General features: G+C 46.8%; 1 non-coding gene across 1 annotated transcript; it reads left to right on the plus strand.

Moving 5' to 3' along the window:
- The first annotated feature begins 17,008 nt into the window (after nucleotides 1-17,008).
- LOC129679090 (U6 spliceosomal RNA) lies at nucleotides 17,009-17,115 on the plus strand. The gene has a single exon (XR_008720507.1). It is a non-coding gene; the product is annotated as a U6 spliceosomal RNA (small nuclear RNA).
- The last annotated feature ends 8,697 nt before the right edge of the window (nucleotides 17,116-25,812 follow it).

Below are 25,812 nucleotides of genomic sequence, written 5' to 3' on the forward strand. Positions count from 1 at the left end.
GAGGAGGGAGGAGTTGAGAGATTGCTCGTAGGGACAGTGTTTCTCCCTGAGGAATGTATAATGAAGGCAATAAAACTTTGCCAACGGGGTGAATTTCAAGCTATGAGAATAATATTTTAATTCTTAAAGTCTAGCAACTACTTATGCTATGTTAGAATATAACATCTTAACTCCAAAAACTTGGGTGAGAGCTCCCTGTGGGTCCTGTCCGCAGCATCAAGAGCTGTGTTTGCTGAGATGTTTGAGAAAGACAGTGTGTTGCCATGTCCTGCAGGGTTGGGGGTGGGTGCGGGAATGAAGAAAGGGCACACACTTGTACTGTGAAGCTAGAATCAGGTGTGGTGCTCCTCTACAGCCTGCAACCTTGGCGTGTTTATTAGGTACAGCGTGGAGATGGCTCGTCTCTCAGGAGGAAGCTGCAGTTGCCAGTCACCCACTGATCATTCAAAAGTACTCAGCCTCTCTCTGTGCTGCTGCTCTCGGATGTCAGGTTGGCTTCGTTTGGAGTCAGGTTTTAACGTAAATCCAAGCAGCTGGCCACACTTGTGAGGGATTTCTGTTAAGTCATTTGAAGAAGGAAGACTCACCTTTTTTGTTTGTTTGTTTTTGTTTTTGGTTATTTTTGTTGGTTTGGTTTGGTTTTCGGTCTTTAAGAGGTAGGGTTTCTCTGTATAGTTTTGGTTGTCCTGCTCTGTAGACCAGACTGGCCTTGAACTCACAGAAACTCAGTTGCCTCTGCTTCCCTAGTGCTGGGATTAAAGGCGTGTGCCACCATAACCTGGCTAACCCAGATCTGTTGAGGTGGAACAATGCACCTCAATCAAGACCATACTTTATGGTGGCAGCCTGTAGTAGGTAGGAAGGATGTGCGAGCTCTCATTCTCATCGGCAAGTCCGTTTCTCACTGGCATTAAAGCCCACTCCTCAGGATTCCAGCATATACTGCAGATCAGTTGAGACATTCAGCCTCATGGACTGAGCAACTGCTGTATTCTCGGACTTTCTTTTGGTAGACAGTCATTGTTGGACTAGCTGGACCTCAGCCTGTAATCTGTTCCAATAAATTCTCTATCAGTTCCATTCCTTTAGAGAACCTTAGCTAATACAGATTGCTGAGAAAAGCTTGGCCTTTTCTCCTGAGCCTGGCCTGTATGGATAATGGCTTTGCCATTTGTTCTTGGAGTTCTTAACCGGCCATGCTGGTGTCAAAATACACATTCACTCAGGACTCGCTTCCTCTGCTCCCTATAGCACCTGTGAAAGCTGCAGGGAAGCATGGCAGTGTTCTTTGTCATGTGAGGGGACCTCAGTGTCACCCCGGAAGCATCTGCAGAGTACCTCTGGCATTGCTGCTTGCCATGGCCATCACAAGGATCTTGGAATGAAAACATCACTAAGATAGCTTCATGGCAAGGAGGAAAAGGGCTTCCCCACTGACTCTGCAGCCATGCTTGGGCCTGGGCAAGAGGGTGGCTGCTTCTCTCTGGTAGTCTTTGGGACTGTGCCTTAGCAGCTCAAACAATCCTGCCTCTCAGATATGAGCATCTTCCTGGAAGGGCTCATCACACCCACATTCTAGGGCATGTGTGGGCCTTCTGACTGTATTCGTGTCTCACACAAAGGCTAGAGGCTGGCTGGGAGAAGGTCTTCTGGCTAGAAGCAGGTGGACACAGAGGAGGTTCCTCTGGAACTCTTGGCTTCTGGTTTGGTCTCCTGCCCTCAGGGTCAACCCATTGTGACCTGTGTTCCCTGTTGACCATCTGGGAGGCTTCAACTAACCTGGAGACTAGGGTGTCCCAGCAGTAGCCATGGTGGTGGCAATGGCAAGGGTGTCATGACACCAGTGAGTCACTGCTGGGCCTGGCTCTCCATGACTCAGACAGGAAGCCAGTAACCAGTGAAACCAGAAGCTTTGTGAACCTCTATGGGTTGGAAACCCCTGGGCGTATTTTCAGCTTCTATTTCTAGAAGCCAAAGGGGAAATGAGCATCAGAAAGACTGATTTACCCATATTCGGCCATGTGGAGAGACTGGACTTATAGCAACTAGTTGTGAGCCAGGGTTCCTCTTTTCTTTTCTTTTCTTTTCTTTTCTTTTCTTTTCTTTTCTTTTCTTTTCTTTTCTTTTCTTTTCTTTCCTTTCCTTTCCTTTCCTTTTCTTTTCTTTCTCTCTCTTTCTTTCTTTCAAAAGATTTATTTATTTATTATTTGTACAACATTCTACCTGCATGTATGCCTGCACACCAGAAGAGAGCACCATATTTCACTATAGATGGTTGTGAGCCACCATGTGGTTGCTGGGAATTGAACTCCGGACCTTTGGAAGAACAGCCAGTGATCTTAACCTCTGAGCCATCTCTCTAGGTCCTCCTGTTTCTTATGAAACAAAACAAAACAAAAAAAGAGTTTACAGCAGGAGGAAAGCAATGGAATTATGCAAATGGAACAGTTCAGAGTGCAGGCCTGTGGGGCTTCTGCACCCAGGAGAGACATGGTAATGCTGCTGCAAGGCCCTGCAGGTGTCAGTCCAAGGGAGAGCTGCCACAGTAGGCACTGCCACTGCAGGGAAGTGTCAAGAGTTTAAAACAAAGCAATCTGAAGTCACTTCTCTGATCATATAAAGGAGGGCAGGAGAAAGCACCATGCACATTAAAAAAAAAATTGTTTTTGTTTTGTTTTGTTTTGTTGAGACAGAGTTTCTCTGTGTAGGCTTGGCTGTCCTGTACTTGCACTGTAGACCAGGCTGGGCTCGAACTCACAGAGATCCACCTGCCTGTGCCTCTGCCACTGCTGGGATCACAGGTGTGCGCCACTGCCCCTGAAATTGTTTTAAAATGTGAAATGATGAGTTTCCTGTTTCTTGAAGTGTCTGAACAACTGGATACAACTTAAGTATTACTGGAGTTTTTAGGGCAGAAGCCTGAGCTCTGAGAGCCCAGTGGACAGTGTTCCAACTTCAGTACACCAACGAAAGAGACCAGCGACAGTGGAAAAGAGAAGCAGGCTTGTTTAGTGGAGCCCCACTGGGATGAAGAGCAGAGGAAGGGTCCAGTGACTTTGGGGGTAAACAGAGGAGGAGTTGCCCCTGGGGCAGGTAGCCTGCATAGTGGAGCAGTCCTGGCCAGGGTATGGGCCAACCGGTTAGCATCTCAGTCCTGCTCTGCAAGGAGACCTGAAGAATTCTCCCTTGTGGGATCAGTCTAGTTCCCCAGGGTACAGCCCCACATCACAGACAGTTGTCCTCACCAGGGAATGATCTGCTCCCGGCCTCCAAGGCGACTGCAGGATCCAGACAGTGATCTGTCTCCCTCTACCTTCAGCCTTGAGGGGCACATGATAGGATGGACACTGGAGTGACCAGATTAGCACACCAAGCAGTAGAGCTAAGCAGGTGACTCGAAGGAGATAAGCGCAAGTGAAGGCTCGGGGTGGGGTGGGGTGGGGTGGGGGTGGGGTGGGGGTGGGGTGTGGGCAGGCTTCCATCCTGCTGTGTGTGCCCAAGTGAGCAGGCAAAAGCAGCTAAGTGCCCATCCTCTGAGGAACCGCAGTGTGGGAGTCTGGCCTCTCTGCTGTACACTGCAAGTTCTCGGCCCTGATAAGGTATTGCTAAAGGGGCTCCTGCTGGCCCACTCCCAGCCACCCAGCTGGGCTTGTCTGATAAAATGCCTAGGCTTACTACTTAATCAAAACAAATTTCTGGTTAGGAATGGTGGGTAGTGCATGCCTTTACTCAAAGCACTCAAAAGAGGCAGAGGCAGGTGGATGCCTGTGAGTTGGAGGTCAGCTTGGTTTACATAGCAAGTTCCAGGCCAGTTAGGGCTATGTAGTGAGACCTTGTCTCAAACAAAATAAAACAAATCAACAACAAACCCAAACAACCAGTTCTTTGCTTCAAGCCCCCCTCCCTCTCTCTCGTGCTCTGGCCATCACAAATTCAGTCAAGCCACTTTCTCTTTTCAAAGGTTTTGATCTGTGCTTCCTGTTGTCTGCTCAGTATTTAGCTAGGAGCAAAGAAAACCTTTAATGATTTAACTCTCTAGTCTCTAGTTTCCCTATTGTTTACAACACTTCACATTTCTAGCTATACTGTTACACTGATTTTGTGTCATTTCTTGAATGCTGAGAAACTGAAAAGTACAAGCTCTGACTGATTTACAATAATAGGTAGGGATTTATTTATTCTTGGGTTGGAAAAAAAAAAAGTACCTAGCATCAATCCAGGCTTCATTCAAGGCTCAGCTTAACAGTCTTCCCAAGAACCACGTCCCCCTTTATCTGATTCTGGTTCCCAGATGGTTGCCAGAAACTCTTAGGCTTTGTGTCTGAAGCGCCTCCGCTCCAGCATTCCTAGCCAATCTTCAGTCCAGTTACACAGCTGTGTCCTGTCTACCCCAGGTACACTGCTCCCTCTGGTCATCGGAGTGAGGTGCACTTATTGGCTGCCTGCCTTAAGGCTTCTTTTCCCTGAGTTTCTCCAGAGAGAGGGGATACTCAGATGAACACAGGGGTGTGAGGAAAGTGGTGGAAAGCTGAGGAAGTGTCTAGGCTTGACTCGCTGCATGATCTCTTCCTTCCTGCGGCTGACTGACAGCATTCTAAGTGCCCATTTCACGAGGCCACATTAAGAAGAACGCAGAAAGGGGCCCAGTGATCTGCTCCTCCATCAGAGTCACACTGGTGATGTCAGTGGCTGGCAGGGCTCGGTGGGCTCTTCTGAGGAACTCAAGGTTTTTCTTCTTATTTTTTAAACTTCAGGCTTTTGTGTACCAGGAGAAGAAATTGGACAGAGATATGTAGGCACTAAGTAGCAAATAGGAACATTTAAGAAGGAATGTATTACCAAAGTTGAAATGGAACGGAGAAGAGAAAACGTTGAGAGGCACCAGTGCATACAAAGGCTGGGTGATTTTGTGTCACATTGTATGGGCTTTTTGGGTCATTTTCATAGCTTTTTGGTGCATGCTGTATCTGCTGTATGTGGTTCCACACACAGTCTGTACCCAGATATGTGTGTTTTAAGACTATACCGAACTACAGGTCCCTGTAGGAACCCTGGGTGCCTCTGTTCCTCTACAGACTCTAGCAGGACAGGAGTGGGGTACAACTGTTTCTCATATGCTAATTTCCAGTCGGGTCAAGCCTCCTGGACCTCACTCTGCCTTTCTCTCCCACCTCACTTAGGTGTGTAGCTCTGTTCAGGGGCTGCCCAGCTATTCGTTGGGAAGATCAGCTCTCATTCTCTTCCTCCCCTTTCTTAGCTGTAAACCTGCAGTTTTCTAGGAATTTCACCAGAAACCTCACTAATGGTAAAGGACATGTCTTAACCCCCTTGCACAACCCTTGTGGCTCGTGGTTTTATCATCTTAGATAGCAATACTATCTAAGGTGTCCCCAGAACGGTACTTTAATCTCGTTTATTGAAAAAGAGGGGTGAAGGGGGGGCTTCTTCCGAGACCAGGTGAGATCGGGCACATTCAGGGTGGTACGGTGTAGCTGCCGGGGACATACAGCAGCATGGGTGATGTTCTGGGCTCCGTCTGTAGTACAGAGAGGGGTGAGGAAGAGCTGTCCTTGCAGAGTTGCATCCACTCTCTTAGTCTGGGCAGCAGGCAGCACTCTGACATAGATAATATGGCTTACGGGAGAGGGACCCAGAGTTTGGCATGATGTAAGTGACTTGCCCAAGGCCACATCTTTAGCAAACAGTAGCTCAGAGGCTTGGACGTTATTTCTGCTCTGGCATATGATGTTTTCTAATGCAGAATGATTGAACTAGTGGAACGAGCTAATGGCAAAGCAAAGCTGTGTGTAAATAAATGCAGTCTTTTGGGAGCAGTTGGGGGAGAGAGAGGAGAGAGAGGAGAAGCATGGAAATGGGAATAGGAGGAGAGGGAGAGGAGTGGGGGAGAGGAAGGAAAGAGAGAACGGGGAGGGGGGAACCAAAATGTCTGGATTGCATAGTGAAGGGCTTCTGGGAGAGGGGAAGCCCCGCCCCTGGGCTAGGGAATATGGAGTAGAGGGCAGGGTAGCCGGGCACACCTTGCAGCGCTTAGGGACCAAGGGAGGCCTGAACGCAAACATGGAAACCGTGCTCAGCCTGATGCTTTCCTGGAGGACAGCCCTCCTGCAGGAGGCTCTAGACACGGGATTGGAAGGACGTAGGGTAGGACCATGGGGAAGCTTGAGTCTTCCTTAGGACAGGCGAGGCTGCGCAGAGCTCCTGTTCTGGCTCCTTGCCAGGGTGGCTGTTAGGAAGGGACTTTCCAGGGCGACCAGCTGTGGGCAGATCCCAAGAGCACTGCTGGGAATGGGCCCAGAGACACAGAAAAGGCTCCTGTCTTCCTGGCCCCTCAGAAGCTGGAGTCAAGCAGTTTTATTTGCTGGAGGAAATGGAAATCAAGGGCTTGCTCAAACGCTGCTGGAATGTGCGGGTGGCCTAAGATAGCGGCTGAAGTTGCCTGTGGGAACGAAGCTGGTCCACGAAGGGTCTGTGGTGGACAGGGATAGGAGGCAGTAGCGCAGGCTTCCAAGTGAAAAGCGCGGGTTCTGGGCAGGGTTGTCAGCCTCGGGAGCCTTCCAGCTGAGAAAGGGTACAGACAAGCCTTCCAGCTGGCCGGGGCAGCCCTGCCTGCCCAGAGAGGAGGTGGGGGGAGGGGACAGGGCTAAGACCCCGGTGCAGGCCACCCAGAGGACAGCTGGTGGGCACGGGGCAGGTGGGTGGAGGTCATCGGGCCACCCCTCCCCCTTCCCTGCCGAAGCAGCCGAAGAAACTGCCCCCTTTTATTGCCTTTGCCACTGGGTGTTTTCCGAAGCAACCTAAACACTGGCAAACACAAGCCTCCCATCCTTTCTCTAGCCACCGAAAGGGAGCGGTGGACGTGAAAACCAGCTGAGTGGCGAGGACAGGGCCAGGAAGACGGGAAGGGTGGAGGAGAGGGTGAGCCGATGGTGAAAGTATGTGGTTTGGCGGGTGGGACCAGGCTCGGTGATGGGCCGAGACCTGCGGCAAGTAGGGGGAGGACGGCCCATGCTTCGCTGGGCGGCGACCTCAGCCGGCAGGCCAGGCGGCTCTGGAGAGGGTGCAGGGCGGGGACAGGCGATCTGCCAGGGCCTAGTCACCCCCCTCTGTGGGAGGAGGGCAGGAAGGAGAGCGGCCTTTATTCTGTATTGAAGTCCTACGCTCTACCTAGGACACCAATACCTTGTGTCGTATTTGATTCTGCACAATCAGTCTGGGGCTGGGCCCCACACATCTGCTGCACATCCAGGGCGCAGACCTTTGGGCCACACCCTCTGCTTTGCTGGCTTTGGCGGCCTTCCTCCCCTCTGCCTTCCCTTCCTTCCTCGGGTTTGGGCCCTAGGAGGTTGGGCCCTGCCTCCCTTAATCCCAGATCCTGGGTGAAGAGATGTCACCATCCCTAGCTAGTACCACCCGCAGGGTGTCCGGCTTCCCAGCCCTGCGTAGGGCGGGTCTTCCCTAATCTTGCCTCCACACAACCCTGCTGTTTGTACAGGACGTTGGGTGCAGTGTCTGGGAGTCTGCAGCATTCCTCCCCAAGGCTGTCCGGAGCACAGCTGCAGAGCACAGATAGGCCCGGCCTGCGAGTGTGTCCACCCGCGGCCAGTGGCCTGTCCCCTCCTGCAGGCTCTCTGTGCCTCTCGAGTGGGGACACGGTGCCAGAAAACCGGGTTAAATCATGGGCAGAATGAACCTGCCAGGGTCCATGCTCTCTCGGAGCCTCTCCATTACAAAGCACAAACAGTAACTTGCTTCTTAATCAGGTTGTTTGAGGACTGCGGTTAAGCGAATCCTTCCCGAATTAGATCTGGGCTCCAACTCTACTGTTGCCACATGACAACTGACCTTGGCCTCTGTTTTCCAGTCTGGGAGTGACAGTCACAGAACCACCCTCATTGGGCCGGAGGTGAACTCAGCAGGATTTATAAGTTGCCCAACACAGGTTGCCTGTCGTCATAGTCAAACGGGACATTTTTGTGCAAGTAATTTGTAAACTGTGGTGTGTTCTTTAGAAATGTAGGTGGCTACTTGAGTGCAGACAGGGTGCAGTTCTGGGTCCCTGCACCATTTTCTAGTGCTCTGGAAGTTCCCCTTCCTCAGGACTTCCGGGGGAACTCTGGGTAGGAGAGAGGCTGCTCCTTTGATTCTGCTCCATCCCCCCCCCCCTTCAGGTCACACCCTTTTCTTGAACTGTCTGGCAGGCTTTAACCCTGGAACCCTGCCTTCCGGACTCTCTCAGAGACATAGAGAGGATTACAGGCTCGGACCACCAGGTCCACTCCTGCTCACTCCTTCCAAGAAGTGGGGCATCCCCAGCTCATCCGTGCTAGCCTTCCTCTGGGGCCTCCTATGATATAGGGTAGTAACTAGTCCTTTACCAAATCACACTGCTTGAGTCCAGAGCCTCGTCGAGCTAGGTCTGTGATCCCAGCACTCCGAGGATCATGAATGGTAGGCCAGGTTGTGTTACAAACCGAGTTTCAGGCTAATGTGAGTTCCACAGGAAGACCCTATCCCAAATCGAAACAAACAGCGACAGGACTAAAAACCCGAGCCCATGTAGAGAGCTTTGTGGCCTTAGGTAACAGCCCTGCCGAGCCTCAGTTTAATCATCTGGAAAATGGGAACGAGCAGTGAGCATCTCAGGGCTGTGCTGGACGGGTCAGAGACCGTGCTTTTGAAGAGGTGCTGGCAGAGGCGCCGAGGCTGGCATAGCACACCTGGACATTAGGCACAGTTGGCATGCTTCGGGCTGTTCGAATGTCCTGCCTCCCCAGGCAGAGGAGGAGCTCTTTAAAATGGACACGCCTTCTCACCCACCACAGATCCTCACCAAGACTGTGACATCCCCCAACCGCCCCCCACCCCGGCCATTGTGGCCCTCTGCAACTGTGCAGAATATCACTTAACAATCAGCTTCTCGCACACTCCTGTGGGGGTAAGACTTACTGAACTTTGTAGATGGCAGGCACTTTCTGTCACCTCAGTTAACTTGCACAAGCAAATCAAATTCCTGGGGCGGACGGAACTATCTGATTGACGAATGAGAAACCTGAAGCCCAAAGAGATTGACTAGATCGTGGCCACCAAAAGAATGGGGTCCTAACTCAGGTTGATCTGTCTCTGAGGTTTTTTTTTTTAATTGTTTTTCCTTTCAAAACAGATTATAGGCTTTTATTGTATTTACTGTCTCCAGTGGCATCACACAAACCTTTGTTGGTCAGTAAAGTTGATAAGCTGATGATTGATTTTTATGAGTCTGCAGGTGCAGAGCACTTTGAAGAGGCCAAAGCTTTAACCGTAAGCTCTTTGACCCTGTGATCTATTGCACTAGAAGTCTGGTTATTCCCTTGAAATGGTTGGCTTTCGGGTTTAATTTCACTTGTTACCTGGAAAGCACACCCCCTTCCCTTCCTGATACATTTGTGGTAAAGGTCCAGAGGCAGGTTTGCTTTATTTTAAGGTCTCCTCATTACAGAATTTTGATCTTCTGGGAATGAGTATTTCAGGGCTAGTGAATATTTTCTTTCTTTCTTTCTTTCCTTCTTTCTTTCTTTCTTTCTTTCTCTTTTTCTTGAGACAGGGTTTCTCTGTATAGCCTTGGCTGTCCTGGACTCACTTTGTAGACCAGGCTGGCCTTGAACTCACAGAGATCCACCTGCCTCTGCCTTCCGGAGTGCTGGGATTGCTGGGCTGGTGAATCTTTAAGGGATGGAATTCATTTATAACAAAGACAGCTGGTGTTAAAAGTGACCCGATAATGGCCTATGAGGGAGGCGTTGTGATCATCAGACAGGGGCCACACCCCACTGGCCATACACACGTGTACTCACTTACACGCAGGCACATCTCTTTGTTCAAGACTCCAGGTAGTAACAAAGCCAGCATGGTCCCTGCTTGTCTCCCCACTTCTGCTTCCAGCCAGCGTTTGCTCTGCCATCTACTGGGCCTCAGCTCTGTAGTGCCCAGCTGGTCCTAGCTGTCAGCTCTGTTGTCCTGGGGAGTGGGACTTAGTGCTGAGTCTGAGCCTGTGGAGCATTTGCAGGTGGAGAATGGAAAGAGAGCGAAGAGAGCATTGTTTCTAATGAGCTCTGATTAATCCTTTCAGGGGACCCAAACAGCCTGTGTGCAGCTGCCACCCTTAGCAAATGAACTTGATTGTTTTGCAATGGTAAGATCCCTTTCCACATTGAACCTTTATATGGGTTCACCAATTAGATTGTGCCCGTCACTGGACCAGAGAGAAAAATGACCACAATGAAATCTCACGTAGCTCATTATCTAAACAGGAAGTCCTCTTTTGCATAAACAAGGGAAGTACCAGGTATCCAAAATATAACAAGCAAGTGTGCTGCTACCAGGTCAAATAGAGAATTGGTGTAGCAGCTCAGGAAACGTGTGTGTATGAGGCTGGACAGATCAGGTGCACACCTTTAGCCTGTCACTCCATAGCAGTGACCCTGGGCAAGTCAAGCACGCTGTCTGTACCCCAGTTGTTCCAATTGTGGGTGAGCATCACATGGGGCTTGCTGTGAGCACTGAATAATATTCATGAGGCAATTAAAATGGTGCCTAGGCCACAGTAAGTTCTCTGACATGTAACGCACATATCAATATATCTTGACATTAGATGCCGTGTGTGTAGGCTGGGGGCTGATGTTGGGTGTCTTCCTCGGTTGCTCTCCTGTGGGGACCAGATGAAGTCCCGAGGGAATGTGTGTTTCCATGTCATGGACCCTTGTGCCTCAGACCCATGGGGACGGGCCAAGCCTCCTGGTTTTTGTGCGGATGGTGACTGTACAGTTGGAAAATGGGCATCCTCACAACCAAGCTGTGCTGACCTGTTGCTACTCACCTTATGTTTTGAAGCAGGGTCTCTCCCTGGACCTGCAGCTCATTGTTTCAGTTAGACTGGCTGAGTAGTGAGCTACCAGGATCATTGTCTCTGCCTCTTCAGGGCCAGGACCACAGACACATGCCATGGGGCCCGGCTTTGCTCATGGGTCCCGGGGATCTGAACTTAGGTTTTCATGCTTGTGCAGTAAGCACTGTCCATGGAGCCACCTCCCAAACTCTTAATCCCAGATATTCACCCTCATCCCTGCTCTGTTAACAGGACAGATGTGGTGGGGCCGGCTGAGCTGCAGAGAGATAGACTTGCCATTGAGGGAGACCAGTTTATGCTTACACTTTATACTTAAATACACCTGTAATCCCAGCACTCTAGGAGGTTGAGGTGGGAGGATTGTTAATTCAAAGCTAGCCTGGGCTTCACAGTGGAGCTCTATTCCTAAATAAACAAACCCAAATCAACACCAAACAAAACAACAACAACCAAAAATGAGTTATGATTTCTCATTAGGTGGATTCTGCAAGCATTCCAATTCAGAGGTATGACATGACACTATCTATGGTGACCCAACAATGAGCCAGACCCAGTCCTTGCTCAGGAATTCTGTTTATATTCCACAGTAAATTGGAGGCTGCCTACCAGGGCTGGAGCATGTCTGTAGATCCTGGATGACTCCTTGTTGATTTTTAGGCCTTTCTCTTCAAGAGCAAAGCCTAGTCCCTGAGTACCAGGAGAGGGCCTTCTGCCTCACCCAGCAGTGAGTGAGAGGCATCTCCTTCCTCAGCGCCCATTTTCTGGTGCTTTGTGAATCCAGGCCTGAAGTGTGCTTGGCAGTTAGGAAGTTGATCAAACAGAAGCACCATGGCTGGAGATGAAACATCTCCCTCTCCTCTTTTGCGTCAAGCAGTGATTTTTTTTCTTTCTGATTTTGCAGACATGTTATTTTTTCGGTCGATGGTCATTAAAGCCAGATGTGATCCTCTTCAAACGCACATCCTGGCAGGGCTGTGAGTGCTTTTGGCGTTTACAGGAGTGAGCTTTTCTAGCGAAGATGAAAGTGTTTGAGCTAGCACAGCTGGAAGAAGTGGATGTTTTTTCTGGTTTCCTTGAAGACCCAGTTTTGTCATGTGGTGTTTTGCTGCAATCTGAGCATGTGATGTTTTGCTGTAGGCTGGCTTGGGAGAGGGCACGTGACGTTTTGCTGTGAGCTCTCTTGTGCGAGGGGGCGTGACTTTGGCCAGCTGAGAACATCCATGGGTGGACTCTGAGCAGAGGAGATGTATAGAGGGCCACACACAGTGAGGCTTTGCTTTCTGGATCGACATCGCTGTGCTGATCTTCATGTTTTGACACTTGACTTTGCAGAGAGAAACTTCTCAGGGCAATCCAGTGAGTCTTGTGGCTTTTGCTGACTTGTCATGCTGATTCATGTTGCCGCTTGGTGTTGGCCTTTGGACAGGTAACGTGACAACTGAGTGTGGTACTGGACCCATCGACCCTAATCAGCAGGAAGTAGAGGAAAGAGGTCTACATCCCCTTTCCCTACTAATCTCCTATCGAAGGTGGTGACATTTTTGCTAAGATTACAAGCTTTTAAGACCTGGATATAACTTCGGTTCTTATTGTAGAGTAACCTATAGTTTCATAGTGGAATTAGTCATTTGAGCAAAAGACGGAGACAAAACATACCCAGGCGTAGAGCCAGGAGTCTGCACTGTCTACTGTAGAACAATTCACGGCCAGGGACTACTGGCCATGAACATCCCTCTTTCTGACCGTCCCATCCTCCCTCCGCCTCATAGACTGTCACCGCCAGACTCGACACTGCCTCACACTGCTATGATTTTGGTGCCTCTGTGTTCTTTCACCCTGCGTTGTAGAGGTGTCGCAGCATGGCCTGCTGCTGTGTGTCTATCCTGAGGAGCCATTCTGACATGGCCACTCAAGTCCCCTTAGGCCCTACACGGGACCAGAGAAGGTGGAGGTATCTCTGGAACCTGGCTGCCCTTGACACAGGAAGCACAAAGGAAGTTACCTTCCAGAACCAACTCTGGATTTTAGAGCCTGGCTCTCTCCAGTTCATTTCTGAGGTCTTTTTTTTTTTTTTTTCCAGTTTGAGTCCCCTGTATTGTCCATTTCTCATTCATCTTGTTTAGACTTGACAATCCAGCAGCAGACATGCCTTTCAGCTATCTGCAGATGTCACATCATGAATTGCCCATGAAACATAGTTTGAATATGGTTCCCTTCCCCACAAAGTTCATAAGGCATTAGGAAATAGCATGAGGCAGGACCTTCTGGGGTAAATGAATAGTCACATGCAACAAACAGGTTAATGGACTATGCTGGGTGTGAGTTGCTAGGTTCCCTGAATGCACTGTCCCCTGCTAGGGATGCCCTGTGCCTCCTCCTAACTCTTCAGCAAGCAAGCCATCACCAGATGTGGCCCTTCACTTTGGACCAACCATCTGCCAATGGTAACCTCTCTTATAACTTGCCCAGCCTGTACTATCAAAGGACAGAGAGAGAGAGAAAGAGAGAGAGAGAGGGAGGGAGGAGAAATCTGTCTGAACCAGTAGCCTCCTGCCACATGCAAAAGATCTCAGACTTTACCCTCCAGCCATGGGGTGTGGGAAGTGTGAGGGGCAGGAAGGGGACACTATTCAGTGTGGGATATAATAAAATTAGGGTTGTCAGGAGCTGTGGATGTGAGACTGGGAACAGAGGTGAGTGAGAACAATCAGAACTCACAGTCCTCAGCAGGTCCCTAGTCTTGATGTCACAGGTGGGTAGATAAGAATTTAAGGAGATCCATTCTATGACTGCACGACCAGGGCCCACAGACACTGTGGGGCCATGGATTAGGGGACCTCTGACCTGACTCCCCACAAATCCCCAGCAGTGGCCTCAGGCAAATAGGTGGCCTCCTCTTCCTGATCTCATCCCGAGGTGGCTACGGAGGGATGGCTGTTTTATGCCGCCGTAAGCCCAGCATTTTCATAAACCTGGCTGGGCGTGTAAAATAAAAGGCCACATGGCTGTTCCTGAAGATCTTCAGATGGGGCTTGATGTGAGGAGGCTGCCACACTGCATCCTGAAGCTGGCCCAGCCCAGCGCCGGGGAGATGCTGTCTCAGCTCTCTCTGAGGTACATTCTCAGCTCAGCCTGTAAGTGCTGGTGCGAGGTCAGACCAGGCGTGTTCTCTCTACCAATCTATAAGGTCTCTAGTGTCTTTTAGGAGGTGGAAGGCAGTGCAATTAGTTTGTGTCTATCAAGTGCTCCGAAGTCCCCAGACAAAAGCCACCGTGGGAGTTAAGAGTTGCTCATGCTAAGTGAGGCTGGGCTGGTGAAGCTCTGTGATGTCTGAGCAGGTGTGTTGGTATCATGATGTCACATGAAGACACTCATCTTCTCCCCATTTTCTTCTCTGGAAATATCACTTAGGAAAAATTCAAAATACAGAGCAACACAGAAAACAAAATGAAATAGTGAAGAGTCATGTTACCATACAACCCAAGGCGAGCAAGTGCCAACACTTTCACAATCGCCATTTCACTGGAGTTTTAGAGAGGGAGGGAGGGAGGGAGGGCAAGGGAGGGAGAGCAAGGGAGGGAGCTTCGAAGTAAACCCAGGGCCAGGGGACTACTGGACAAAGGCTCTCTCCTCGGCCCTTAAAACAGTTTTGCTAGCTGTGTCTTCCGCCAGTGTGTTTGGCCTTACAAAATTTCTTTTTCACAATTAAATTTCAAATGTGTGCATCTGTGTGCGCGCACACACACACACACACGCAGAATTCCATGCACTGGTACTTGCAGGGGCCAGAAGCGAGTGTGGGCCTCCTTGGAGCTGGAGTTCGAGCAGGCTGCGAGCTGGCCAGTGTGGAGAAGACAGCTCTGGTCCTCGGGAAGAGCAGCAAGCGTTCTTAAAGACTGAGTCATGTCTTCAGCCTGGACTCTTGTTTGTTTTTAAGAGAGGAGAGGTAAAGCATTTGCACAGCCATCCTGTTGTACCCCGTTTCCCACATGGCTCGCTCACCAGCCTCTCACCCTTCGGGTGGCCACTGTCGTAGGTGGGTGTCCTCTCTGTCCACCTTTCGTCTGCACAACAGGACAATGTGAGTGGACAGTGTAGGCTTGGAGTCAGTCCAGGCTGGAGACTGGGGGCTTCTGCTCTTCATTGTGCTCTCCGGTCTCTGTGGACCTCGGCCTACCCCTCTCTACAGGTGCAGTTTTTGGCCTATATCATTGCTGTCTTGGAGATAATGGCAAATTTCTGGGTTCAATAAATGATAGCAAATACCACTGGCCGTTTCCTCCTTCTCTCTCTGTCTCCCTGTCTCCCTGTCTCTCTCTGTGTCTGTCTGTGTCTCTCTTCTTTCTCTAGATGGAAAGTTCCTGGAAAACAGGGACCCAGTCTGTAGTCTGTATCCCTTCTTGCCATTTCTGGGGTCCCCAAGGCTGAGTGGCTGTTCCTTACAGAATGTCTGGACACTTTGGTTCTTCTGTTCAGGCTCATCTAGGGTTGGTACAAAAGCTAATTCAGCTTTGGGGGACACCCCCAGAACACAGGTGTCCAGAGAGGATTGGTCGCCCTAAGAGGTTTGGAGCCTTCTTCCTAGGTCCTGCTCGTTTTCAAGCTTCAGATGAGCTGGGTGGTGACTTGGGAGGCAGAGACTCAGAGCCATGCTGCTCACTTCGGGTTAGTGGACTCTACACTGTTGAGGGTCCATGTGCCTTTCTGCAAGATCCGGCTCAACCCAGCGGTGAACCTCCAGGGTTCGGATGTCCGTCTCTGGAAACAGACAGTAGGGGGCGCCAAACCCGCACAGTTCGGCCGACGGACGCTGCCAGGCAATGCCTGCACCCTAGGCACCCCACACTCTCTGGTAACTGGACACTTCCCGAAGATTCCCACAGCAGCTCAGCAGAGAGCACAGCTCGTAAAAGCAACAAACAGCCTTCGTGGCCAGCCCTTGCCTCCCAGAGTAGCAGAGGCCCTCAACCCCCAGGAAGACCCACTGTGCTTAGATTTCTATCAGTTCTTAAGACGTCGCCAGAGCCTGGGACCCAGGGATGATACACCAGGACCGCGGTGGGCTTGTCCAAGCCCTGCAGCTATTTTAAAGGCTTTGCAATGTTTTCATTTGTGCTCAAGCTGGGAATAGCTGCGGAGTTTTGTCCCTGAGTGTTAAAGGCCGTGTAGCCAGGCTGTCCTTAGCCAAAGAACATCTCTGAAACTCCACCTCCCCAGGGGTCAACTGGCCAGCTATATTACATTTACTTAGCATGCTAACAGCCAGGTTTGTTAAAACTACATAAAGATGCCAACTACCCGCATGAGACATTAATAGTTTTGGGGAAAATAATTAAGATAAAGAATTAACACTGGGGCTGAAGAGAAGCTCAGCCTTTTAGAGCCGGGACAGCTCTTGCACAGGACCCCGCACCTACAAGGGGCCGCCCACGCCCAGTTTCAGGGTCAGCTGGATCCTCCTATTGTCACCGGCACCCGCCCTCATGTGCACACGCCCACGCCACTTTACACATAATTTAAACAAATCTTTAAAATAAACAACTATCATCTACAGAGAAATACTCTACCCCATCTCACCCATCCTCCACCTTGCCCTGGGCACATGAGCTGCTCCTACAGCGTTACTTCTCCTGTGTGGGGCAGAGGCCGGAGGACTGATGTGTCTTTAGTCCCTGCACATTTCAGGGCGTCACAGAGCTGAAGTTCGGCTGGGGTCCTTATGGCTTCAACAGGATAAAAGTCCAGTTAAGCTAGCATGTCTTTGACAGAGTTGTGAAGTAACCATTGCCCAGATTTTGCCTCCTTTTGCAGTGTTGGCTATAACTTTGTTTGGATAAATATGGGGTGCATTTGATCTAGCAGGATATTTATGTTTTAGTTTTTTTAGATTTTTAATTAATTTATGAGTACTCTATTTTCATGTACACCTGCATGACAGAAGAGGGCATCAGGTTCCAGTATAGATGGTGTGAGCCACCATGTGGCTGCTGGAAATGAACTCAGGACCTCTGGAAGAGCAGACAGTGCTCTTCACCACTGACCCATCTCTCCAGCCCTGATAGTTATATTTTTTTAATGGCTTCTTTCTTTGTGATAAGAAATTCAGTGCTTGCTTTGGCAGCACATATGCTAAAATTGGAACGATACAGAGAAGATTAGCATGGCCCCTGCACAAGGATGACAGGGAAATTTGTGAAATTTTTGAATTTTATGAAAGAAGGGGAAGGTAGAAAGATCTGGAGGGGACAGAAGCTCCAAAAGGAGACCATCAGAGCCAAAAAAACGTGTGCCCTGGGAACCCTGCAGAGACTGATACCCCAACCAAGGACCATGCTTGGAGAGGACCTAGACCCCCTGCTCAGATGTAGCCCATAGACTCATTTTCCAAGTGGGTTCCCTAGTAAGGGGAGCAGGGGCTGTCTCTGACATGAACTCAGTGGCTGGCTCTCTGCTCACCTCCCCCTGGGGGAGGGGTACAGCCTTGCCAGGCCCACAGAGGAAGACAATGCAGCCAGTCCTGATGAGACCTAATAGGCTAGGTTCAAGTAGAAGGGGAAGAGGATCTCCCCTATCAGTGGACTAGGGGAGGGACATACGGGGAGAAGAGGGAGGGAGGGTGGAATTGGGAGGAGATGAGTGAGGGGGCCACAGCCAGGATACAAAGTGAATAAATTGTAATAAATGATAATAATAATAATAAATGCAAAAAAGACATTTAAAAATCTCTTCTAGCTACTTTGAATTATACAACACTGCTATAAATATTGTGTAGTAGAATGCCAGAACCTTTTCCTTTCTTGCTGAGAATTTGTATCCATTAGCCAGTATCGTTTTATCTCCACCCCCTCCCCCCAGTGACTGGGTCCCTTCCCAGACTCTGGACCACTCTTCTATTTTTGACTTCTGTGAGCTCAGCATTTTTGGAGGAGTGGAAAATGCAGCATTTATCTTTCTTACTTGGCTTAGTTCACTGAATATTATGATCCTGGGGTCCATCTATGTTGCCCAGATGACAGGATTTCACTCCTTTTTATAGCTGATTAGTCACCCCATCCTGTGCATGTGTGCAAATGTGTGCGTGTGCGCCGCACTTGCTAGTGGACAGTTCAACTGATTCCACACCTTTGCTGTTGTGAATAGAGTTAGAGCAAACACAGCAATACAGGTATTTTTAATATAGAAATTCATAGACCTTGGCTATAAATCCTATAGTGGCAATGTAACACTTCTATTTATTATTCATTTATTAATTAATTTCTCTCTCTCCCTCTCTCTCTCTCTCTCTTCCTCTCTCTCTCTCTGGTGGTGCTGGGATTGAACCCAGGGCCTTGTGCACGCTAGGCAAGCATTCTACAAAAGAGCTATATTCCCAGCTCTTTGACCCACTTTTGATTGGCCAGTATTTGTTACTGTTTTTGAATCTTTGCATGTTCCGCTGTTAACCCCTTGTTGGTGTGATAGTTTACAGAGGTCCATTCTGTAAGTTGTGTCTTCTCTCTGTCAATTGTCTCTTTTGGCTGTGCAGACGCTTTCATTGGGATGTCAAACCTTTTGTTTTTTTGTTTTTGTTGCTTGTGCTTTTATTTCTCTGCTTAACAAAAAACACTTGCCCAGACTACTGCCCTAGAACGTTTGCCATATGTATGTATGTATGTGTGTGTGTATATGTATGTATATATATATATATACATATATATATATAAAACCAATTTATATATATATATATGATTTTATGATTTGGGGGTTTTACATTTAAGCCTTGACTCCATTTTGAGTTTTTCTTTATTGGGCTGGGCATTGAATCCAGGGCTTTTCACATGTTAGGCAAACATTTTACCATTAATCTACATCCCCAATCTATTGATATGAGCCAAGTGCTGGGGCTGGGGAGATGGCTCAGTGGTTAAGAGCACTGTCTGTTCTTCCAAAGGACCCGGGTTCAATTCCTAGCACCCACATGGCAGCTCACAGTTGTCTATACTGCCAATTCCGAGGGATCTGACACCTTCACAGTAATGCACATAAAATAAAATTAGATAAATTAAAAAAAAAAAAAAAAAAAAAGAACCAGGTGGTGGTGGTGCATGCCTTTAATCCCAGCCTGGTCTACACATAATTATTACAGCTAGGGCTACACATAGACGCTGTCTCAAAAAAGCAAAAACAAAAACAAAAACAAAACCAAAAACCAAAAAACAAAAACAAACTAAACCAAACCAACCAAACAAACAAACCTACAAACAAACAAAAAAGGTATGTCCTCGGCATCCCTTTTGTTAGAAATCATTTGCTGTGCTCTTTATTTCTGGGTTCCCCTTACAGCCCGTTGGTCACTGTGTATACAACAGTGTCAGGCTGTTTAGATAACTGTTACTTAGGAATCTATGTTTTCAAGTCAGGTGATGGGATTCCTCCGGCTGTATTCTTTTTGCTTAGGATTGCTTTGCCACCTCTTCTTTTAAATGGGTTTCTTTCTTTTGCTGAGGATGCGAGGCAAAAAAGGTCCCTCGCAAGACTGGGAGGGTTTGGCCAGGGCTCATTGACTGGGTTGAAGTGGCGCCCAAGCTCCTTCTGTCCCCCGCTGTCGGCAGCAAGCAGCGTTGAGGGTGACCTCCTGACAGGTGTATGTGCACTTAATGCAATCTCGTGCCTCCATTATAGCACCCGAGCGTGACGCTCATGACGGAGCGTGTGTTTAAGTGTCAGTTAAACGCGGTGAAGACACTGTAAGTGGGGACACTTCACAGAGTCTCCTCTCACATTAGGGACTATCTCAGTTTGTATTTAGGGTCAGATTTCTCATTCCCAATGTGCAGAGCTGTAGTTCAAGCAGCGTTGGTAATCTACATGCTTTTTGGTTAACTTGTGAGATCTGAGTAATCGTCACTGTTGTCCCTCGTGATGTGACTGATTAGAGCCTGGCCAGGGCTCCCTTCCTCTCACTTGTCTTGTTTCACATAATTATTACTTCAGCCAAAATTTTTTTCTTTTTAAAGAAGAAACCTTCCTACTTCTTGCACATTTTTGAGCTGTTTGAGTACTTAAGAACTAGATCTTGTGTAAACCCAGGTAATCAGGTTGTCAGGGAGGGTAGCTTCTTACTGGAGAGAAAAGCAGGAGGGGAGGCTCCCACCTTGCCCAGAAGTGTGTATACTCAGTGGACTGTAGAGTAAGAATTTTTGTTGTTATTTTATATATATATATATATAAAAGGTTTCATTATGACATGTTCAGACATGTATGTCATGTATATTGTGTGTGTGTATGTTCATGTGTATGTATACACATATGTGCGTGTGCGTGTGCGTGTGTGTGTGTGTGTGTGTGTGTGTGTAGGTTAGAGAACTTTGTGGAGTTGCTTCCTCCTTCTACATTTAGAGGGTTCTGGGGACTAACCTCAGACGGTCAAGGCACACATGACAAGCATTTTATCCACTGAGACAACCTTCTGCTCCTGATATCATTTTTCTTCATATCTAGGGATGTTGAAGATTTTTAAATATATTTATTGTCCATCCGTCTGAATTTATCTTTTGAGAGCTGTCTTGTTTATTTTATTATTCCATCATTTTTTAGGTTGGTTTTATGGTGTTTAGTTTTTTAATTCTTTATATATTTCAGGCATTAATTCTCTGTAAGATACTATGTTAGCTAGTTTTTTGTGAACTTCTCACAAGCTGGAGTTGCCTCAGGGGAGGGAACCTTAACTGAGATAATGCTTCCATGAGACTGGCCTGTGGATGGTTGATGGAGGAGAGCCTGGCCCCGAAGGGGGAACCACCCCTGGGTGGTCCTGGCTTGTGTAATGCCCTGGGGAACAAGCCAGGAAGCACATTTCTCCATGACTTCCTCCAGGTTTCTGCCCTGAATTCCTTCAGTAATGGAGTGTGGCCTGAGAGTTTTTACGATGAAATAAAGCCTTTTTATAGACAAATTGCTTTTGGTTATGGTATTTTATAACAGCAATAAAATCCCTAACTAAGGGCTGGAGAGATGGCTCAGTGGTTAAGAGCACTGTCTGCTCTTCCAAAGGTCATGAGTTCAATTCCCAGCAACCACATGGTGGCTCACAGCCATCTATAATGTGAACTGATGCCCTCTTCTGGCAGGTGTGAATGCAGATAGAACACTCATATACATAAACTAAATAAATCTTAAAAAAAAAAAAAAAAAACCCTAACTAAGTCAGATAATAGTTAGGAAAGATTTTTCACCTGTTTGTAAACTGTATTTTTACTTGATTAATCATTTTCCTTGCTATACAGATGTTTTTAAATTTATTTTACGTGTGTATGTGCCTGTGTGTGCAACACCTGCGCTTTGAAGCCGGAGGAGGTCAGAAGAGACATTACATCCCCCGGAGCTGAAGTTAGAGAGCGTCGTGAGCTGCCTGGGGATGCTGGGAACAGAACTTGGCCCATCTGCAAGGGCAGTCAATGTTCTCAACCCCAGAGCCATCTCTCCAGTCCCTACAAAAGCCTTTGATTTCTTGAAGTCCCATGTGTTATTTCTTGTGCTACTGGGACCCTTAGAAAGTACAGTTCTCTGCCTGTATCTCAAGTGTTTCCCATGTGTTTCTGCATCACTTTCCAGGTGTCAGGTCTTACACGAGGGTATTTAATCTATTTTGAAATGACCTTTTACGGGGTGAATGATAAGAATCTCTTTTTCACTTTTCAATGGATAGATTTCCAGTTTTCCTAGGGCATCTATTATGGAGGAGACCTTTTTTCTTTGACACCTTTATTGTAAGTAAGGTGGGTTTATTTCTGGGTCTGCTATTCTATTCCATCAGTCTAACTGTCTATTTTTGTACTAGTATCATGCTGCTTTTGTTACTATGCTCAGAGGTATAATTTGAAATCAGGTATTGCGATTTATGTTCTCTATACATTATTCTTTATGTTCTTTCTCTTTGGAATTGCTTTTGCTCTTAGAGGTCTTTAGTACTTCTGTGTGGATTTTAAGATTGTTTTAGCCAGTTCTGTGAAGAATGTCATTGGAATTTTGATGGAGATTGAATTGAATCTGTAGATTGCCTTTAATAATATAGACATTTTCAAAATATTAACTCTCCCAATCCATGAGCATGGAGGTGCGTTCTTAACTTTTTTCTTAGAGTTTTCAAGTTTTCATTGTAGAGTTCTTTGCCCTCCTTGGTTCGGTTTATTTCTAGATTGTTTTGAAGCCATAGTGAATATGATTTTTCCTAATTTCTTTCTTGAAGGGCTGTTATTGGTATTTAGAAAACCTACTGAATTTTGCACGTTGATTTTGTGCCATCATTTTAAAAAATGTTTTTTGGAAGTATTTTTCAGATTTAGAAGTTTCCTGGTGGACTGTTTATGGATTTTTAAGTATAGGAACATATTTGAAAGTAGTGATAATTTGGCTTCTACTATTTGTATTCTTTTCCTTTTTACCGATGTAGCTAAGACTTCAAACAATGTAAAAGTGGAGAAGGTGGACACATTGTCACATTCCTGGTTTTAAAACGAATAGTTTTATTTCTTAATCATTTAAAAAATTTTAATTAAAACAGAACCACGTCCTTTCTCCTTTCTTCCCTCCAACCACTTTCATGCCCTCTGTTTTCAATTCCTCTCATTCCCCCTTTCTCCCTTTCAAATTTGTGTTCTCTTTTTTTCTTAATTATTATTATAAATTAGGGGGCTGGTCCCTGGGGTCGGCTTATTCTCCCTCTGTCAGCGGTGATTAGTTGCCTCTAGGTTTTTGTTGGCGTAGGCCCCTTAAAGTTTCCCTTGTCCACGTTAACGTGTCTCTTAGTGCTGTCATTGTTTGGGCCTTGTTTAGGCAGCCGTGTTGTAATTTCTAGGAGGCACGGTTATACAGCAGACTGCTTGTTCCTCTGAGTGTTGCAGTCTTTCTGTTCCCTCTTCCCTGATGCTCCCCGAGCCTTAGGTGTAGGAAGAAATTGTGTAGATGTAAACTTGTGGCTGGACACCCCATGATTAGTTGCCTTCTGTATTTTGACCAGCTGTGGCTTTCTGAGATAGTCTCTATCTGTTGCAAAGAGAAGCTATTTTGATGAGCAGGGAGAGCTATATTTATCAGGGAAAGGAGGTTTATAGACAACAAATGTTTCAGAATTTTCCACAGTTAATATAATTTGGCTTTGCAATTCAATATGATGTCCAACAGGAAGTGCTTTTAAGCACTGAGCCATCTCTCCAGCCCTAAAGTCATTGATAATTGTTTAAGTAGTTTTTCTCAAATTCTTTGTCTAGCATGGCATCCACGCCAGTATGTTTGTATTCAGTATTTGGGGATCTGATCTTTGGAATGTATGGTATCGCCTTACTCTTTCTTGTTTCTTCAGTTTCTGTTTTGTGATTTGTGTATCTGTTGGCATAGCCATTTTTTTCAGTTTATTGGGATATATTCAGTGGCAGGGTTTCTTGAGGGTCAATTCATAGTGTCAGTCAGAAAGAAGAAAATAAACAGTGATTATAGCAATAACATCAAATAGATAAAATGTTTTGATGGTACAACAAAGAAAACAAATGCACAAACATTAGATAAATGTTAAGAAGACTAAAAGAAATTAGAAAAGTAAATTAAAAATAACAACAAAAGTATACTAAAGGGAAAAGGGGAAAGGAGAAAACAAAAAAGGACAAGAAGAAAAAGAAAAGAAAAAAGAAAAAAAGAAATGTTGCAGGACAGTTGATCACACTGTGAACCTCAAGATTGTAAACTGAAAAAACCTGTTTACTGTTGTGGTGTGGCTCAGCCCTAGCACACACATTTACCCCAAGAGCTTTCTGTAAACAAGAGCTAAATAGAATCAACAGTTCAATAGAGTCAATAGAGTCAACAGCTAAATAGAGTCAATAGTTCAAGACACAGAGCAAACAACTAGTTGACAGGGAGTGAACATAAGGAAACATGGGAAGGAAGGACATTGGGCTGAAAAGTATTTAAGTGTGGGGAAGGAGAAAGGGCTTTTTCTTTCTGGAATATGAGCTGAGTAGGAGGGTCAGCTGGGTGGTTTCTTTGCCTCTCTAGCTAGTAGGCTTTTTCTCCAGCATCTGGCTCCTGAGTATTGGTAAAATTGAATGTTTGGGATTTTGTTAAAAACAAACAAACAACAAACAACATTTTCATATACCTTGTTGCAGAGATCAAGAGACATCTGACAGAAAGCCACAGAGGAAAAATTTGCCTGGGATTCTCTCCAGGGAAAGGATCAGTTCTTTGAGTTCAGCTGGACACCTGGAGAAACCCAGAAACCCTGAGGTGGAGGGAGCCTCAAGCCCAGAGCAAGGAACAATTCAGGAGCCTCTGAGCCAGCAAATTATAATCGAATCACAGTAAGCCACCCCAAAAAGAGAAGTTTAATTATATAGTCAGTCTTTTCCTGCATTAAAAGATGGGAAACTCCAGTTCAGATCCCTTAGGACCAAGGGCAGGACATGAGGGGATAGAAACATTACTTGAAAAAGCCATCGCAGTACTTACCGCAACTGTGATACCAGAGTAAACACCCTGCTTTCAATTGCAATCTTTATATATTTCCTCTCAGAAAAGGTAGATAAAATAACTGTACAACAAGAATTGTTAGCTATAATAGTACAAAGGTGTGAGAGACAAGAGACAGAGGGAGTAAGAGAACAGGAAATGCTTAATTGTGAACCTATGGTACCTAATGAAATTGAGGAACAAGATAGACATCCCCCTGACAATGGATAAGAAGTGTGGCTCACTGGCATGGAGCTGGGCATGGAATATGAGTGCCTAAATGTGTAGTTTATATGTGGATTCATAAAGATCTATTTGTACCTTGATAAAAAGAAAGGGGAAACAAGACTGAAAGACACTGGATTGTAGACAGACTGCTGAATTAGATCAACCTGCATACTTTAAAGATGATTTAACATCAGAATGGAACTCAGGAATGTGTAACATTGGGGAAGAGTTTTTGTCTGTAGACGGACATGCTTTTAATCTCAGGAGACAGAGACAAGCAGATCTCTGAGTTTTAGTTACTTCTATTCAAGAAGTTCAGTTGAGTAATGAGTTGAGAGGCAGTGCAGTAGAGATAAATTTGTGGTAGTTCAGTTCATGGTATTCACAGGCAGTTTTACCAGGAGAGTTTGACAGAGACAGGTTTAAGCTAAACACAGGAAAAGACAGAACGAATCAGAAAATGAGGAGCCAGAAGATTAGAACAGATTGCTAGAGTTAGTTTGAGCCAGACCCCTGAGTTGAGCCAGCCAGCCCTGTGTTTAGAAAGAACAACAAAGGGCGAGTTTATTCAGCAGTAAGTCTCAGAGGCTGAAAACAGTTTAGGCCTAGATAAGATTGTACAGAGGCTAGAAGCTTCCAGGACTAGGCCTAGGTTAGCAGATGGAGGCAGTAAGCCTTTGAGATGACAATTAAATCAAATGAATAAAAGTTACTTTTACAAATAAGAGTATCCCAGAGCTGGAGAGATTGTTCAGAGGTTAAGAGCACTGGCTGTTCTTCCTAAGGTTCTGAGTTCAATTCCCATCAACCATATGGTGGCTCACAACCATCTATAATATGATCTGGTGCCCTTTTCTTGCCTGCAGGTGTACATGCTGACAGGATACTGACAGGATACTTAGGTCTTCAAATATTGGAGTGTGCCAGATGATAACAGGGTGTGGGGGTGGGGTTCAATTGAAGCTAAGGTCTCTTGTCTTTCCTACCGTTTAGGTTGTTGCTCAGCCAAGCTTGTTTAAGTCTCAGATATCCTTAAGGGCTGTCTTCCCCAGAGACTTCCCTTCTTTTCATGCCAGGAACCTCTGCTGGCCACATTTAGCTTGGCATCCTATGGGCAAGGTGGGATCTCTCATACTCTAGAGCACCCTGCCACACACACACACACACACACACACACACACACACACACACACACACAC

The sequence above is a fragment of the Psammomys obesus genome, unplaced genomic scaffold (genome assembly GCF_907164565.1).
Source record: "Psammomys obesus unplaced genomic scaffold, mPsaObe1.curated_primary_1811, whole genome shotgun sequence".
NCBI lineage: Eukaryota > Metazoa > Chordata > Mammalia > Rodentia > Muridae > Psammomys > Psammomys obesus.